Genomic DNA, 17,213 nt, shown 5'->3' on the forward strand with positions numbered 1-17,213 from the left:
CCAGCAGTAGGAATATAGAGAGGCTTGGAGAGACTTACATGAACTGATGCTAAGTGAAATGAGCAGAACCAGGAGATCATTATACACTTCAACAATGATATTGTATAAGAATGTATTCTGATGGAAGTGGATTTCTTTGACAAAGAGACCTAATTGAGTTTCAATGGATAAATGATGAACAGAAGCAGCTACACCCAAAGAAAGAACACTGGGAAACGGATATGAACTATTTGCATTTTTGTTTTTCTTCCCGGGTTATTTTTACCTTCTGAATCCAATTCTCCCTGTGCAACAAGAGAACTGTTCGGTTCTGCACACATATATTGTATCTAGGATATACTGCAACATATCTAACATATATAGGACTGCTTGCCATCTAGGGGAGGGGGTGGAGGGAGGGAGGGGAAAAATCGGAACAGAAGCGAGTGCAAGGGATAATGTTGTTAAAAAAATTACCCTGGCATGGATTCTGTCAATATAAAGTTATTATTAAATAAAAGAAAACAAAATATTAAAAAAAAAGAAAAAGAAAATACATTGAAAAAATTTTAAATGCTAAAAAAAAAAAGAAAGAAAATATTATGCTTTGATACACAGTCTCTCTCTCTGGATGTGGATGGCATTTTCCATTCCAAGTTTATTGGAATTGTCTTGAATCATTGCATTGTTGAGAAAAACTAAATCTGTCTCAGCTAATCATCATAAAATCTTGTTCCTGTGTACAGTGTGCTCTTGATTCTGGTCGCTTCACTTAACATCAGTTCATGTAAGTCTATCCAGGCTTTTCTGAAATCAGCCAGGTCATCCTTACTTTTGAAATAATAATATTCCATTCCATTACCACACCACATTAACGTACCACAGCTTAATCACCCATTTCCCAACTGATGTGCATCCATTTGATTTCCAGTTCCTTGCTCCTACAAAAAGAACTGTTACAAACATTTTTGCATATGTGGTCCTTTTTTCCTTTTTTATGATCCCTTTGGGATACTGATCCAGTAGAGACATGGATAGATCAAAGCTTATGCACAGTTTGATAGTTCTTTGGGCATAGTTCCAAATTGCTCTCCAGAATAGTTAGATCATTTCACAATGCTACCAACAATGTATATGCTTTTTCAGTATGTCTCTAAATTTGCACTCCTGTGTTCTTTTGAAGCTACTGTAATTCTGCTTTCACATAGATGCCTTCTTAAATAAATAAACTAGGTAGCCCTTTGTCATTATTGTCTATATCAAACAATTGCTATCAAAGTTTTTCAGAGACTTTCAGAATGTCCTTATATCACTTTTTCTGACTACCATGTGAGAGCTTGCCTTGTGGTAATTTTCTATAAAATAGTCTTTTAGGCAAATGTACTTCTGACATTCGAACAATGTGTCCAGTTCATTAGAGTTGTGTTCATAAGAGTGAATGCTTAGCAATTTAGCTCAAGAAAGAACTTCAATATTTGCTACTTGATTTTGCCAGGTGATCTTAAGAATTGTCCTAAGACAATTGAAGAGATTTGGCATTTTGCCATGTTTCTGCTACACTCCTCAGGTTTCATACATCAGTGAGATCCCCAAACAGCTCAATACCTTCAGTTTGGTAGGCAATCTAATACCTCTTCTCTTTTACACTTTGCTTCAGAGCTTCCTAATAACTGAGATAACTCAGGCAATACATAGGTCAGCCTCATCATCTATGTATCATTTAAATGCTGCTTCTTATCCAGAGCCAATTTCTTAAAACTCCAGGCTAGGTAAGTCTCTAAGACAATATATTGTAGAATTGTTGTTGATCTATATTGGAAAAAAGGATGTTTTTCTCATGGGAATCCATGATGAAGTCTCTGTTATAGTTGAAAAACAAAATTCATTCTTTGCAACTTATTGAAACTGTTGATTGAAACTATTTTAATAAAGTCCCTTTAAGATGGAAAAATAATTTTTCTTGTATGTTTTCATGTCCTTCTGATTTCTCATACCACTATCTGTTTTTCGGAAAGCCTCACCAATTGTGTTATACTCACTCCCTTTACTTCTTTGCAGTTATTGGAGTTACAATTATAGATTTTGGAGATAATGGAAGATATGTGAAAATTCAATGGAATTTACCTGGCAACTGACTAATCCTATTGAATAGCACACAATGTTCAATCCTATTGAGTAATCAAGAATCTTTTATTATCTCACTGTTATTGTTTCCTCTATTGTTATTGTGAACATTCTATTGTTATCAATGAATTTATCAAACTTAAAATAAAAATTATGTATAACATGCATAACCACTTGATTGAAAAGTGAAAAATTCAGTTAGACCAGCTTTAAATTTTGTATCCTCTTGGACAAATGCAAGGTCCTTGAAGACAGGGACAATTCTTATATCTCCAGGGACTAGTACAGGGCCTGGCACAAAAAAGTGCTTAGTAAATATTTTTTGTATTATTGTTGGAAAGCAGTTTGTTAGACTCCATCTTTTTTTTAAAAAAACTGAATTCCACATATATTCTTTTATAGATAGATAGATAGATAGATAGATGATATTAACTGAATTGAATTTTAAAACTGTGACTTTTTTGTATGTATGGCAAACAAAGTGTTCCATGGACAAGATCTGTTTGTAGTCACTGAATGGAATATTTGTATTTGTTAATGACTTTAACTTCTAAACCAACTTTCCTGTTTAATTTTCATTTATTTATTAACTTTAAAAACATCCTGGGGGAGTAATTAAAGGTATTAAATTTTGGCCTATAATCCAAAATAACTGCTTTGATGAGCTGGTTATAAAATTATATTGAATAATATTTAACAACAGAATATTTTCTTCTATTCCTGTTTAATAGGAATTCATCTTACATTATGATTTACAAATGAGATTAAAGCATTTCTCCATAAGTCAATAAGAAACAGCAGCCCTAAAATGTAATTAATGTGGAACATAAACTGCAATATGGGAAATTGTAAAAGTCCATGAATTTTTGAGTCTGTTGTGATGACAAAACCTTCTGGTGACTAGTAAGAAATATGAAAAGGATAATAATACTAAAAACATATTAGTATTTGTTCTCTGTACTGCCTAGATGACCTGATTCTAGATTTAAAATGTCAACAAATATACCTATTGAGTGGATAATGGAAAATTTTTTAGGCTACCATAATCTAATAGAAATATATTAAGGATAATTTTTCATAACCTTGTTGCTTATTGACTAGAAAAAGGCATATAATTCAGTAAACAAAATACCACCTTACAGACTCTCCTAAAAACAAAAAGAAATTCTGTGTACACGTCAAAATTATATAGGCATAAAATAGCAGAGATAGCACCGATCCTCTTTTATAAAATTAAATTAATTTCAGTAAATACAAATCTATTTTTTTCTTCTTCACATATATGAGGGGGCATATGTGTGCCCTCAAAAAGAGAAAAGGAAAAAAAAGAATATCTTTGTATAATATGCATAAGTCAAGCAAAATTAATTCTGCTTTGGCCTTGTCCCCTAATGTGTCTCATTCTGCAAATTTAAGTCATTACCTGTTAGAAGATGTCAGGAGATAGATCACACACTTCATCATTGATTCTCTAGAGTGATGGCTGTTGATCTTCTAATTAATTATCATGCAGGACATTACTCAGGGAGGAAGATATTGACCAAAGGTGTTTGCTGCTGCCCTATGTTGTCTATCGCAGCATCCAAATGGATAAGGAATTACCAATAGATGCCATAGTTCTCCCAATGCTTCTGTTTTCAGCAGATGGCATTGTGATCATTCAATCAAGAGTAGAACACTGCAGAGTTTTCTGAATGACTATTAAAATTACTCAAAAGAGTTTGGTCTGATGATTCATATAAGAAAAAAAAAAAAACCAAAACAAACGACAGAAGAATGCCTGTATTGCATGAACAGCCATGAAGTTTATCCATTGATAAAATATCTTGGGCAGGCACCATAAATGGATGATGAGCTGGGCCTGAACTGGCAGAAGAGTGAGAGTGGGCTACTTTGTCTTTGAGAAGTCCTAAAGTACTTTGTTGACTCCAAGTTTCTACCCAAAATTAAGGCCCATTTTTAACAGCAAAATTTTCTGCTAATCTTTTGTGACTGGGAGTTATAAAATATCCCAGTCTGTAAATAATTAAGAATTGTAATTCTGCCAAATGATTATATATGGTGGGTATAAGTAGACTCCAATTCATTCTAACCAAGGATTATATGAGAGAAGTACCATAAATAATATGGTCAGAAAAATGTATGACTAGAAATAAAGATAGCTTAGTTCTGCAGCAGCAGTGAAAAAAGATTTAGGAATCGTCCGTTAAATTTTTGGAGAACCAGAAGCAGGTTCTAAACATACTGTGTTTATCTTTTGTGGAGGACTTACAGGGGAACATAGGAAAATTGTACAGGAAGTAAAAGTAATGATGAATTGTTCCTTCAGGGAGTACTAATATTGATAGCATCGTATATTATGAAATCCCCTCAAAGAATGTTTAATAACATCCACTTCCCTTTTTCTGATTAGACTACTCAAATAACCTTCTACTCTATAATTTTGTACACTCAATAGCCCCCAGGAAGAGAATGTCTTAGGTTAATAACAAAGTGGTCTTAGTTATTAGGTGAGGTGTATCTTGTATCATAAATTAATTAGGTGGCTTTGGGGTTTAGAAATTAGTCCCTTGTAAATTTGGTTGATGTGAATCAGTCCTCTAGAGCCTAATTACCCAAGGTGAACTAATAGACTCAAATCTCTGAAGGTTAGAGCCAGGAGTGCGCTGGTAAATGCTTAACAATTGACTTTCTGAGGGGAAAATAATACTCATGACACAGTTTTAGTTTAATTTGCATTATTAACATTTATTTCACATTCCAAGTCTTAGGTCAATATAACTCAATAAATCAAGCCTGATTTATACATTTGCAGATTTTATTTATTTACAGATTTGCATATTTTTGAGGTGTGAATACTCATAATAAAAAATTGACAATTGGCTGGAGAGCTGGTTTGACACTTTAGCTAGCTCCAATACATCCTTAGGTAGAGTTAATGATCAGATCCTGAATTGAGAAGCCATAGCAAGAGATATCCCATCTCAAAGGCCTTGCCTCAATAAACTTATTGATCAGTTACTTGACTACATTAAATGGTCATCCAAATAAGGAATGTAGGCTTCCTTATAATATTCTTTTCAAAAGTAATAGATCTAACCTGAATAGCTGTTGCTTGCCTAGATAAAAGTTTTTTTTTTTTTAAAAGGAAATAAACAAAGAGATATCTCTAGATCAAACAATGTTGAATGGCTATTATCAAAGAAGAAATGTCCATACTATTTCACCAGTCAATTGACTGGGGGCTTGCTGATGCAAATATACATGTTGTGATGGGGACACTCTCTTCAGGTTACAGGAAGAAACTTAGCTCCCCAGTCTTATTCTGAATACTGAGTCTCATATCATAAAATAATTAATTTTCCAGAATAATATCTTTGGGTGTATATATGTATATATATACACATACCCATATTTAATTATAAATTGCACAACTGAATGGCAAAATTTGAAACTAAACTCATTCATCTGGGATCTTTTTTGAAAATGGACCATAATAAATCACATTTAAATTTATCTAAAAACTAGAAGAGCCTGAAAATCTCTGAGCTTGTTTGAAATATTTTTTGGTTTCAGTTAAAAAGACAACATAAATGCAGATGTATGGAGAAAGCAATGTAAATAAAGATGTGGGGAAGCAACATTCCCCACCTCCCCTCCCCAGCTATTTCAATCCTACGCTTCTCAAGGGAAGATATAATTTTGTTGTCATTTGGTTGTTCTTATAAAGGAATACAGACATGTCATTTAATGAGATACAGCTTCAGTGGAATCTATACAGTGAAAGTGACAGTTGGCAGTTATTTGGTTAGTTTAGAATATGTCTAATCCAAATGAAAATGTGTTTAAGTGTCTACTATGTGCAAGGCACACCTTAGATTTTGGAGAGAGAAAAACAAAACAAAATTAGTCCTTGCTCTCAAGAAGCTTGCCTTTTACTCAACATAGACAGACAAATTGGAAATCCCTGTCAAAAAGTGCTTTTCGTTGTATACTCTTGTTCTAGGACCCTAGAATATCTCCCATTTCTTTACCTCCATACCCAAATGATTCGCTGGCAATGAAAGCACTGAATGAATAAGTGCATACTAATTTTATAATAGAAAGTGGTCTCCTCAATCAAGTGACCCTTTAGAGGGGCAGGAACATTCTTGTACAGTCACAAGCTACAAGAAAGAGGCATGCAGGTTCTTCACACTCTTAGTTTCTCTTCACAACTAGAAGATGTCAGCTGTCAACTATGATATTACTAAATATGGAGGAGCTAAGAAGTCCTCCTGATAGTATGAAGATGCTAAGGTCCATAGAAATTAATGGATTTACCCAAGGTGACATAAATTTTCTTTTGTTAATTCCTCAATTAGAATAGAATTTTCACAGGAGCAACATTTTTTTTTCCAGAAAGGCTGGAATTAATCTCTTGCTACACCTTTAACTTCCATAAATATTATGCTTTTTGCATTTTTAACTACTTGGTTAGTTGTCCAAAGTAAAGGGACCAATAATTATGCAAAAAAAAAGGTGTAAGAATATAAGAATTACTCAGTTTGGCTTGGAATTAGGGCCAGGTATTTTTTTTTCAGTCCTTATTGTGGCTTGAGATGCAGAATACATGAAATTAGATGAATAGAGTTTATATCTGGGTCCTCCATTTTACTAGATTATAGGAATATAGTCCCTTGATTTTTTTTTAATCTTAATTTACCTTTCTCTTTTCCTTTCAATCTGTACTATTACCCAGGCCAAATCCATCTTTATAGTGAATGCTGATATCATGACATCCTTGTCCAAGGAACTATACTGTGTCCCTATTACCTATCCTATAAATTAAGCTTAAATGTCTCCTAAATTGTTTTCAATGATCTCAATTTATTCTACTCAACATTATTTCCCATTAATGATCAACATAAATCTATTATTTTTAATATTATTTTATTTTTTTCCAATTACATATATAGTTTTTGACATTTATTTTTGTAAGATTTTTGAGTTCCTAATTTTTTCTCCCTTTCTCCCTTGTCTCTCTCAACCAAGAGAGTAAGCAATCTGATATAGATTATACCTGGACAATCATTTTAAAAATTCCCATACTTATTATATTGTGAAAGAAAAATCAGAACAAAAGAGAAAAACGCAAGAAGAAAACAAGAAATGTAAAAATAATATTCTTTGATCTGTATTCAGTCTTTACATTTCCTTCCACTTTGTCTTCTGTTTATTCTCTCTCTCTTTCTTTCTTCTCTCTCTCTCTCTCTCTCTCTCTCTCTCTCTCTCTCTCTCTCTCTCTCTCTCTCTCTCCCCTGCCCCTCTTCTTAAGTAGGTTTGCTTCTGACCACTGTTTTCTTTTAAACACTATCTCATCATTCTCCCTCCTTTCTTTTATCTGTTTTCCTTCTATTTCCTTTTGGATAAGGTAGATTTTTTTTTAACAATTGAGTATTATGTGTATACATACATATGTATGTAAATATTTCCTTCTTTGAACCGATTTAGATGTGTATCAAGTGTTACCTGTTTCCCTCTCCCATTTCTGCTTCCACTTTAAAAGCTCTTCCTTGCTCACCTTTATTATGTCAGAATTTTCCCCATTTTTCTTCTCTCTTCCTTCTTCTCCCAGAGTATCCCTCTTGCTCCTTTATCCAACACAGAATGATTCCATTGATTGACATATGATGCATTAGCCTAAATAATCAAAATAACATATCAGCAGGATCACAAATTAGGTGAAATAAGGAATATCGTCACACAAGATGGACAGACATCTCCTTAGGTTGGGCAAGAGGAAATGGTACAAGCTATTACAGTCAGTGACCTAAGTGGTTATATTCTTATAACATAGTATAGTTGTTCTTGAATGACTAGACATCTAGCCCTATAAAAATAAAGCTCAAGAAGGAGAAAGCATCTTATATTATGAAAATGATCTGAGGTCTACTTCATTACAGGAGACCATGGATCTTTTTTTTTTTTTTAATGTCATTGGTTCAGAGCGCTACCTCTGTCTCTTTTATTGTAGATGGGATAATTTTAATCCCCACAATTCTAACTCCCCAGTACTACCAAAAGACAGATGACAATGCTTATGTGTATAACAGGCCATATGTGTCCATTAGCTTAATGCAGACATTAAGAGAAAAGGAAAATGATCTTATGATTGAATTTAAATCTCAAGCTCAGCGTAGCTGTATTTTTTTCAAACCATCCATTTTTGGAATTGCTTCGAATCAGCTCAGGGTGGAAGTTTCTTGATGCTGAAATTGCTTCATTCTTCTCATTTGTTCCCATACTGTCCAGCACAGCTCTTGGAATCTAATAAATGACCACTGATTGATCTGCATATAAATTGTACTGCCTTGACTAAGCCCCAAAGAAGTACAAAGTCCCCAGAGAGTAAAGACCAAAAATGGGAAGCAAACTAGGTCTTTATGACACTGAACTCTGAACTTCATCTGCTATACCAGTGGGGTCAAACTCTAATAGAAACTGAGGCCACATCTATTCATAAAGTTCTTGATGGGCTGTACATTGGCAGTTTTAAAATGTAATATTCTTTGCTTTATTGTACTTTTATTTTATATTTCTTTGGACAGAGCAACTGCATGAAGGGAAAGGAAATCAGGAAAAAAAGGAAAGGAGAGAGAGAGACAGAGACAGACACACAGAGAGACAGAGACAGAGATTCAGAGAGAGAGACAGAGAGAGGGAGAGGAAAGAAGAGGGAAGGAGGGAAATGAAAGGAGAGAAAGATGGAAAGAAGGAAGGAAGGAAGGAACAAAAAAAGGGAGGGAGTGAGGGGAGGAGGGAAGGAAGGGAGAAAGGGGGAAGGAAGGAGGAAGAGAAAAAAGGGAGGGAGGAAAGAAAAGAAGGAGGGGGAAGGAGAAAGAGATGGAGAGAGAGAAGGAGAGAAGAGAGGGAAGGAGGTAAGGAAGGAAGGAAAGGAAAAGAGGGAGGATAGAAATGTACAGTTATTGGAGATACAAAGTATTGATCAGGTTTGGTTTTATACAAATCCACCAAGCTTCTAAAAACACAAGTTATATTTGCTTTTTATTAAGTTACTCTCTGAGCTAGGACAAAATTGGGGAGAGCTCAATTTTCTGTCAACAGCACCTTGCCACAAGATTTGGAACAAATCAAATGTTTGGGAAGGATTGATTTTTTTTTATTTGGACACCAGACTCATTCCTCCAATCTTTTGTTCAAGAGGCACCTGAATGAGGAATCTATATTATCAATTCCTACTATGATTATTCTAAGTTTCTTAGTTCCTTAGACTTAAAAAAAACTGTTAACAGAGTTATGTGCAAAGAGACAACCTACAAGAGTTTTTATTCGAAGGTCTGGCCATAGGCCACATTTACTTGAGGAAACAGTAAGTCTCTTCCAGCCAATTTAGTGTTACTATCGGGCTCATTGCATTCCCCAAAACAACCTGGTTGACCTGAGACATCCTATCTATTTACTTATTCTAAGGACTTGGACTCAACACCCTACATCAATTTTGGACGAACTTGGATAAGCGACACAAGGAGGAACAACCATTCCATGAGGTAGGGAAAAAGAGGTAAAATTTGGAATCACCTAAACTGAGCTTCTATCAATAGAATACAAACTCCTTGAGGGCAGAGAACTTGTCTCTTTTGTTTTTATATCTCCGAATCTAGCATAGCACTTGGCACATAGCAAATGCTTCATGAATCCTTGTTGATAAGTTGACCAATCAACTGGAGGGCCTAGGTGACGAGGCTGTTTCTGAGTTATATGAAATAAGCTATTTGGCACACTTCACATAAGGATTAACTTATGCAATAGAGATAGCAGAGAAAAGATGTACTAGAATTCAAATCTCAAATGCTATGTGTGTTGCTGTCTCTCAAACCCAAAATGCTCATCATGGGGTACATTAACAAGTGAATCGAACTGGCAGGATTTTATGCCTTTAAAGTTGTATAGCTCAATCCCTTTTTGTTGCTCACTACCATTATAGTCTTATTAGAGAAAGAAGTGTCCCCAAAAATGGCCTCAGCTAGGCTAGGATTCTAAATCAAGAATGAGCTTCAAAGGAATAGGCTTCAGGGGGTCTTAATCTGGGGTCTCTGAGCATGTTTTTTTAATATTATTTTTGATATTGATATTTGATATTATTTTGATAATTGTGTTTCAGCATAATAGGTGTCAATGTACTTTTTTATTCATTTAAAAAAAATTCCAAGAAGGGGGCTATAAGGTTTCATCAAATGACTAAAGGGACTCATAATGATAGTTAATACTTCAACAGTACCTCTTATGTTCCAGGCACTAAGCCTTTTACAAATATATCTCATCTGATGAACCTTATAAAGTAGTTGCTGTTATTATTCCTATTTTATAATGAGGAAACTGAGGCAGAGAGGTTAAGTGACTTGCCAGGGTGATACATTTAGCAAATATTTGAGATCAGATACTATCTAATTCTAGGCCCAGAATTCCATCCAAAAAAAAAAAAAAAAAAAGATTAAGTTTCTCCCATTCTAGTGCACTTGAGTGATAAGGAAATTAAAGCTGACTTGTCAAAGGTCACACAGCCAATGAGCATCAAAGATGGCATTTTAAATTTCAGTTCTGTGATTCCAGAGCTAATTCATATTACTTCCCCTGCTTCTAGTTGTTTGCCACTGTAGTTTATTGGTCCAGTAACAAGGGAGTTCCTTCTCTCAGGCTCTGGCTCCCCTGATAAGAAAAAGGTAGACTTCTTTCTATCTGTCTGTTTTGTGCAGCCAGATGAATATGTGCATAAGCCAACAAATTTGTTGGCTGTTGTCCTTCCTTCTTGAAGAGGACCAAAGTAACATCGCTGTTTAGAGTGGAGTTATGTAGAGGGCTGGAACTCTGGAGAAGTATACTTGAAACAAGGTGTTAACTAGGTAGAATTGATGAGATAATGGTTCTCTAGTTCACATATGTACTTAGTATTTAGCATGGTGATGTAATGGTTCTACAGTTGGCACATGCTCAGTGTGCTGTAGTGATGTAATTGTACTAAGGTATATAAGAGCTGAGAGGACTTGAAATAAGCAGATTTCAGAGAGACTGGAGTGCAAGCGAGCTGGAACTCAGACTCTAGACTTCCAGAGTAAGCTAGCCCGGACATTACAGAGTTACAGTGTGTCCAACTGTGGCTAATCGGACCACTATGAGCTTGGAATGCTCTGCTACAGGTTGGACACAGTCCCTATGAACATTTGGGTGACTTTTCTAACTTTGTACATCTCACATTTCCACTTTGCTCATAGAGCACATCTTTTTTTTTTTTTTTTTGATAGTAGAAACCAACAAGTCAAATTATCATCAATGATTTGAGAATATGGGAAGATCAAGTTAATAGTTGCTACTAGACACCTGTAGGTGCTACAAAGAAGCAAACAATGTATCATAATTTTATATCCATTTAAACAGTTGGCTCTGGAGAAAAGGGATTGCTTTTACACCTTCTTGAAATCAAAGTTGTTCTTCATCTTTGACAATTCTAGTGAAGTACCTAGATGCTCCATTGGATAGAGTCCTGGGCCTGGAACCTTGTAGGGTTGTTAAAAGGATCAAATAAGAATATTTGTAAAGCATTTATTATGGTGTCTGTTACATAGTAGGTACTATATAAGTGCTTATTCCTTTCCCTCCTATTTGGTAGGTAAGCACTTCATTACAGTCTCAATAGACCAAAAGAATTTTATTTACTTAGTTTAGATTTTATTTCACCATCATGTCCAGCAGACATTATTTATAGCCCTTGTGTCAACAAAGATCCTCATTACTGCACTTGGGAGGGTAGTCTCATTTTCTTGCTTCCTTCCCAAGTAATTAAATGCACTTTATAGTTCTGGCTTCTAATTGGAAAGCTTTGGCGTGACCAGCTGATCAGTGAGTTACTTTTTCAGGGCAGAAAAATCTTAAGGATAAAATGTTGATTGTACACAAATAATGAAAAACAGCTTGTCTTTTGGGTCTTGCAATAGAGGATAGACTCCAAAATTTTAACATTTAAAAAGATTTCTTACTAGCCTACTATGTGCTTCAGGAATTCCATCACCTCTTTCTCAAATTGGAATTTGTTCAGTTTAGAAAATGGTCTTTAAAGATTGCTCAAACCAATTCTAAATTCAAATTCAGTGAGTGAATGAATTGAAAGGCATTTTTTAACTAATTACTCATGTGTTAAACACGGTGCTAAGCTCTGAGATTACAAACAGAAGTCAAACTCTGCTCCAAGAAGTTTACTGTCTGATTGAGAGAGATAACAAATAGATGAGCATTCTGTGCCAGTTGGGAGTAGAATGGAGATAAAGAATTTCATCCCTGCTTGTAACTCCAGAGGAGACCTAAGTGGCTGGAGGATGGGATAGAGGAAAAAGGAAGAGGGAAGGATATACTCACTGAAAATTCTTTCCCCTTTTCTGTCTCCAGGTCCCTAAATTAGAAGGGAATATCATTAAAATAAACTATTACCCCTTGCCTCAATGTATCTTGATGTACCTAATTTATAAACTTTTGAAAAACTGCAACTCAAATATCTCAGCATTCATACAGGCCACACTAGATTTGAAAGTCCACCTTCTATTTGTTGCCCTTCCATGATCTGCTCAGCTTCTATGTCACTTGGAGGACCAATTTGGCAAATATCACTGCCTCTACCAACTGACTTCATCAGGTTGGATATAAAGGTAGGTAATATTGATCTTGGATTTTGATAATGTTCAAAGTTCCATAGTTGTAGCAATGGATAATGACCTACTTTACTTTTTTAATAAATTGTCCTGAGACATTGGCAGCGAGTATGGAAAGTAGCCAGATGTGCTGCTTCTTTAAATTCTTTTCCAAGAATTCCTTAAGGGAATTCTTGCCTCTGACCTAATCAATGAGTAGATTTGGCCATATGGGACTGGGATTCCTAGAAGTATAATCAATGTACAGTCATATGGTTTATATAAAGGGTAACTTCACTGCTTCAATCAAAGTGACTGAATCTTTAATAATCCTGGTCTTGAGAAAGGAATTCTGCTGCAGGATTAATTTAAGTTCCATAGCAAAATGTATCTCTTTTCAAGTCCCACATAAAGTTTGAACTGTGGACACTAACCAATCAATCCTCAGTACTGATGAAAATATTAGAGTAGTTTATACTTGGAGAGTAGATATACATCCAAATTAGTCCTCTATTCAGTTTTGAGCAATTGAATGTGAGTATGGTACAATATAGTACTTCTTCCAAGAATAATAGTTTTTGCCTAGAACTTCTTTTCTTTATTTCTGTTGGGGATAAGTTGAGAGAAAATAAATGCATGTAATTGAAAAAGTTTTAAAAATTTTTTTCTTTGAATTTAGACTCTACTCTTTATCATCTATCTAGGTGATTTGGGGTAAGTCACTGTACTTCTCTGTATCTCAGTTTCCTCATTTGTAACATGAATGAATGAACTAGATAATCCCTATATTCTTTTCCCATGACAGTGTTCTTGATTTATGGTGTTTGAGCCATGATAAGTTACCATTTTTATGACTGTGATAATTCCTTTCTTTTTATCCTATAATAGTGAATGAATATATTTTGACATATATCTTCCCTATCATCTGCATGTTATCTAATAGCATTTACTTTTCATATTCTTATTCCCAGATGGAAATGCTATATTTATAGTTGTGTTTATCCAGTTTATCTTTCAAAAGCATGTAAGCATATCCCTTGGATTATTTTCGACTTTAGGAACTTATCTTCCTAAAAAATGGTAGATCTGAATATATGATAGACATACATACTTTAAAGAAGTTTTTACTGTCCTTCTTCAGATAGATTCAATTTTTTACAACAAATATATCATGTAGCTTTCAAAATAGTAATATAAAATGGCTGGAGAAATACTCCTCTGATATTTAAGGATCATTTAACAAGTTGTATTGTGGTACAGTTGCTGAAACAAATATTACTTTCTTTTTTCTTTTTTTTTTTAAATAATTTTTTATTGATAGAACGCATGCCAGGGTAATTTTTTACAGCATTATCCCTTGCATTCATTTCTCTTCCGATTTTTCCCCTCCCTCCCTCCACCCCTTCCCCCCAGATGGCAAGAGTCCTTTACATGTTGAATGGGTTGCAGTATATCCTGGATACAATATATGTGTGCAGAACCAAACAGTTTTCTTGTTACACAGGGAGAATTGAATTCAGAAGGTATAAATAACCCGGGAGGAAAAACATAAATGCAAGCAGTTTATATTCATTTCCCATGACAGTGTTCTTGATTTATGGTGTTTGAGCCATGATAAGTTACCATTTTTATGACTGTGATAATTCCTTTCTTTTTATCCTATAATAGTGAATGAATATATTTTGACATATATCTTCCCTATCATCTGCATGTTATCTAATAGCATTTACTTTTCATATTCCTATTCCCAGATGGAAATGCTATATTTATAGCTGTGTTTATCCAGTTTATCTTTCAAAAGCATGTAAGCATATCCCTTGGATTATTTTCGACTTTAGGAACTTATCTTCCTAAAAAATGGTAGATCTGAATATATGATAGACATACATACTTTTAAGAAGTTTTTACTGTCCTTCTTCAGATAGATTCAATTTTTTACAACAAATATATCATGTAGCTTTCAAAATAGTAATATAAAATGGCTGGAGAAATACTCCTCTGATATTTAAGGATCATTTAACAAGTTGTATTGTAGTACAGTTGCTGAAACAAATATTACTTTCTTTTTTCTTTTTTTTTAAAAAATAATTTTTTATTGATAGAACGCATGCCAGGGTAATTTTTTACAGCATTATCCCTTGCATTCATTTCTCTTCCGATTTTTCCCCTCCCTCCCTCCACCCTTTCCCCCCAGATGGCAAGAGTCCTTTACATGTTGAATGGGTTGCAGTATATCCTGGATACAATATATGTGTGCAGAACCAAACAGTTTTCTTGTTACACAGGGAGAATTGAATTCAGAAGGTATAAATAACCCGGGAGGAAAAACATAAATGCAAGCAGTTTATATTCATTTCCAGTGTTCTTTCTCTGGGTGTAGCTGCTTCTGTCCATCTTTGATCAATTAAGGCTCTCTTTATCAAAGAGGTCCACTTCCATCAGAATACATCCTCAAACAGTATCATTGTTGAGGTATATAATGATCTCCTGGTTCTGCTCATTTCACTCAGTATCAGTTCATGTAAGTCTCGCCAGTCCTCTCTGTATTCATCCTGCTGGTCGTTCCTTACAGAACAATAATATTCCATAACGTTCATACACCACAATTTACTCAACCATTCTCCAATTGATGGACATCCTTTCATTTTCCAGCTTCTAGCCACTACAAACAGGGCTGCCACAAACATTTTGGCACATACAGGTCCCTTTCCTTTCTTTAGTATCTCTTTGGGGTATAAGCCCAGTAGAAACACTGCTGGATCAAAGGGTATGCACAGCTTGATAACTTTTTGAGCATAGTTCCAAATTGCTCTCCAGAATGGCTGGATGTGTTCACAATTCCACCAACAATGTATCAGTGTCCCCGTTTTCCCACATCCCCTCCAACATTCCCCATTATCTTTCCCTGTCATTCTAGCCAATCTGACAGGTGTGTAGTGGTATCTCACAGTTGTCTTAATTTGCATTTCTCTGATTAATAATGATTTGGAGCATATTTTCATATGTCTATAAATAGTTTCAATTTCTTCGTCTGAGAATTATCTGTTCATATCCTTTGACCATTTATCAATTGGAGAATGGTTTGATTTCTTATAGATTAGGGTCAGTTCTCTATATATTTTGGAAATGAGGCCTTTATCAGAACCTTTGATTGTAAAAATGTTTTCCCAGTTTATTGTTTCCCTTCTAATCTTGTTTGCATTTGTTTTGTTTGTACAAAAACTTTTCAATTTGATATAATCAAAATTTTCTATGTTGTGGTCAATAGTGATCTCTAGTTCTTCTTTGGTCATAAATGCCTCCCTCTTCCACAGGTCTGCTAGGTAAACTATCCTATGCTTTTCCAATTTATTTATAATCTCATTCTTTATGCCTAGGTCATGAACCCATTTTGACCTTATCTTGGTGTACGGTGTTAAGTGTGGGTCAATGCCTAGTTTCTGCCATAACAAATATTACTTTCATATTGTATACAATATATTGATATTTTTCATATCCAAGAAAATGTCCTTTTGAAAAGTAAATCCTAAGAAAGAGAAGCAGAGAATTTGAGAGTTGGATGGCCATTCAATTTAACCCATACACACACACACAAAAGTTACTCTAACATACTTAACAAGTTGGGGTCCAGTTTTGGCTTGGTAGCCTCTAAGAAGAGGGAATCAAATCCCTTTGAGGCTACCCTTTCTACTTTGGGAAGCTCTGATTCTTCAGAATATTTTTTCCCTAATGTTGGAACTAAATATGCTTATTTGCATTTTCTACCCACTGCTCCTTAATCTGGCCTCTGATGTAAAATGAAAAAAGGAAAGTCTAGTGCCTCTTTTCTTTAAACCTTTAGATATTTCAAGAAAGCTAACATGTTGCCCTCAAGTCTTTTTTTTTCCCGTTAGGATAAACACTGCCAATTTATTCAACTGATTCTCATGTGATGTGGATTCAAGGTCTTTCACCATCTTGAGTAATAATCTAGATTGTCGATGACTTTTTAGACCATGGTGTATAGATTGAATACAAAGCTCAAGATGACATGTGATGAGGTGAGAACACAGGGAGTGTTACTTCCCTATTCCTAGAAACTCTCCTCTTCTCAATGCAGGTCAAGATCATATTAGCTTTTTTTGACTACCACATCATTTAGATAATTAATATAGAACTTGTGATTCACTAAAATCCACAGATTTTTTTTCATAATGGTTGCTATCTTTCTATGTTTGTATCTACATATCTTAGTGTTGTGAAATTGATATTTTATCCAATTATAAGTTGTTGTTCTTTCATCCCCATGTTTATCCTTTTATGATCCCGTGGATCATAGCTCATCAGGGCCCTTCTATTCCATTATCTTTTGAAGTCTTTCCAATTTTCATGTTGATTATTTCCATGATACTATACCTCATATTCTGTCATACCCTTTTCCTTTTGCCTCAG

Source organism: Antechinus flavipes, chromosome 1 (assembly GCF_016432865.1).
Source record: "Antechinus flavipes isolate AdamAnt ecotype Samford, QLD, Australia chromosome 1, AdamAnt_v2, whole genome shotgun sequence".
Classification (NCBI taxonomy): Eukaryota; Metazoa; Chordata; class Mammalia; order Dasyuromorphia; family Dasyuridae; genus Antechinus; species Antechinus flavipes.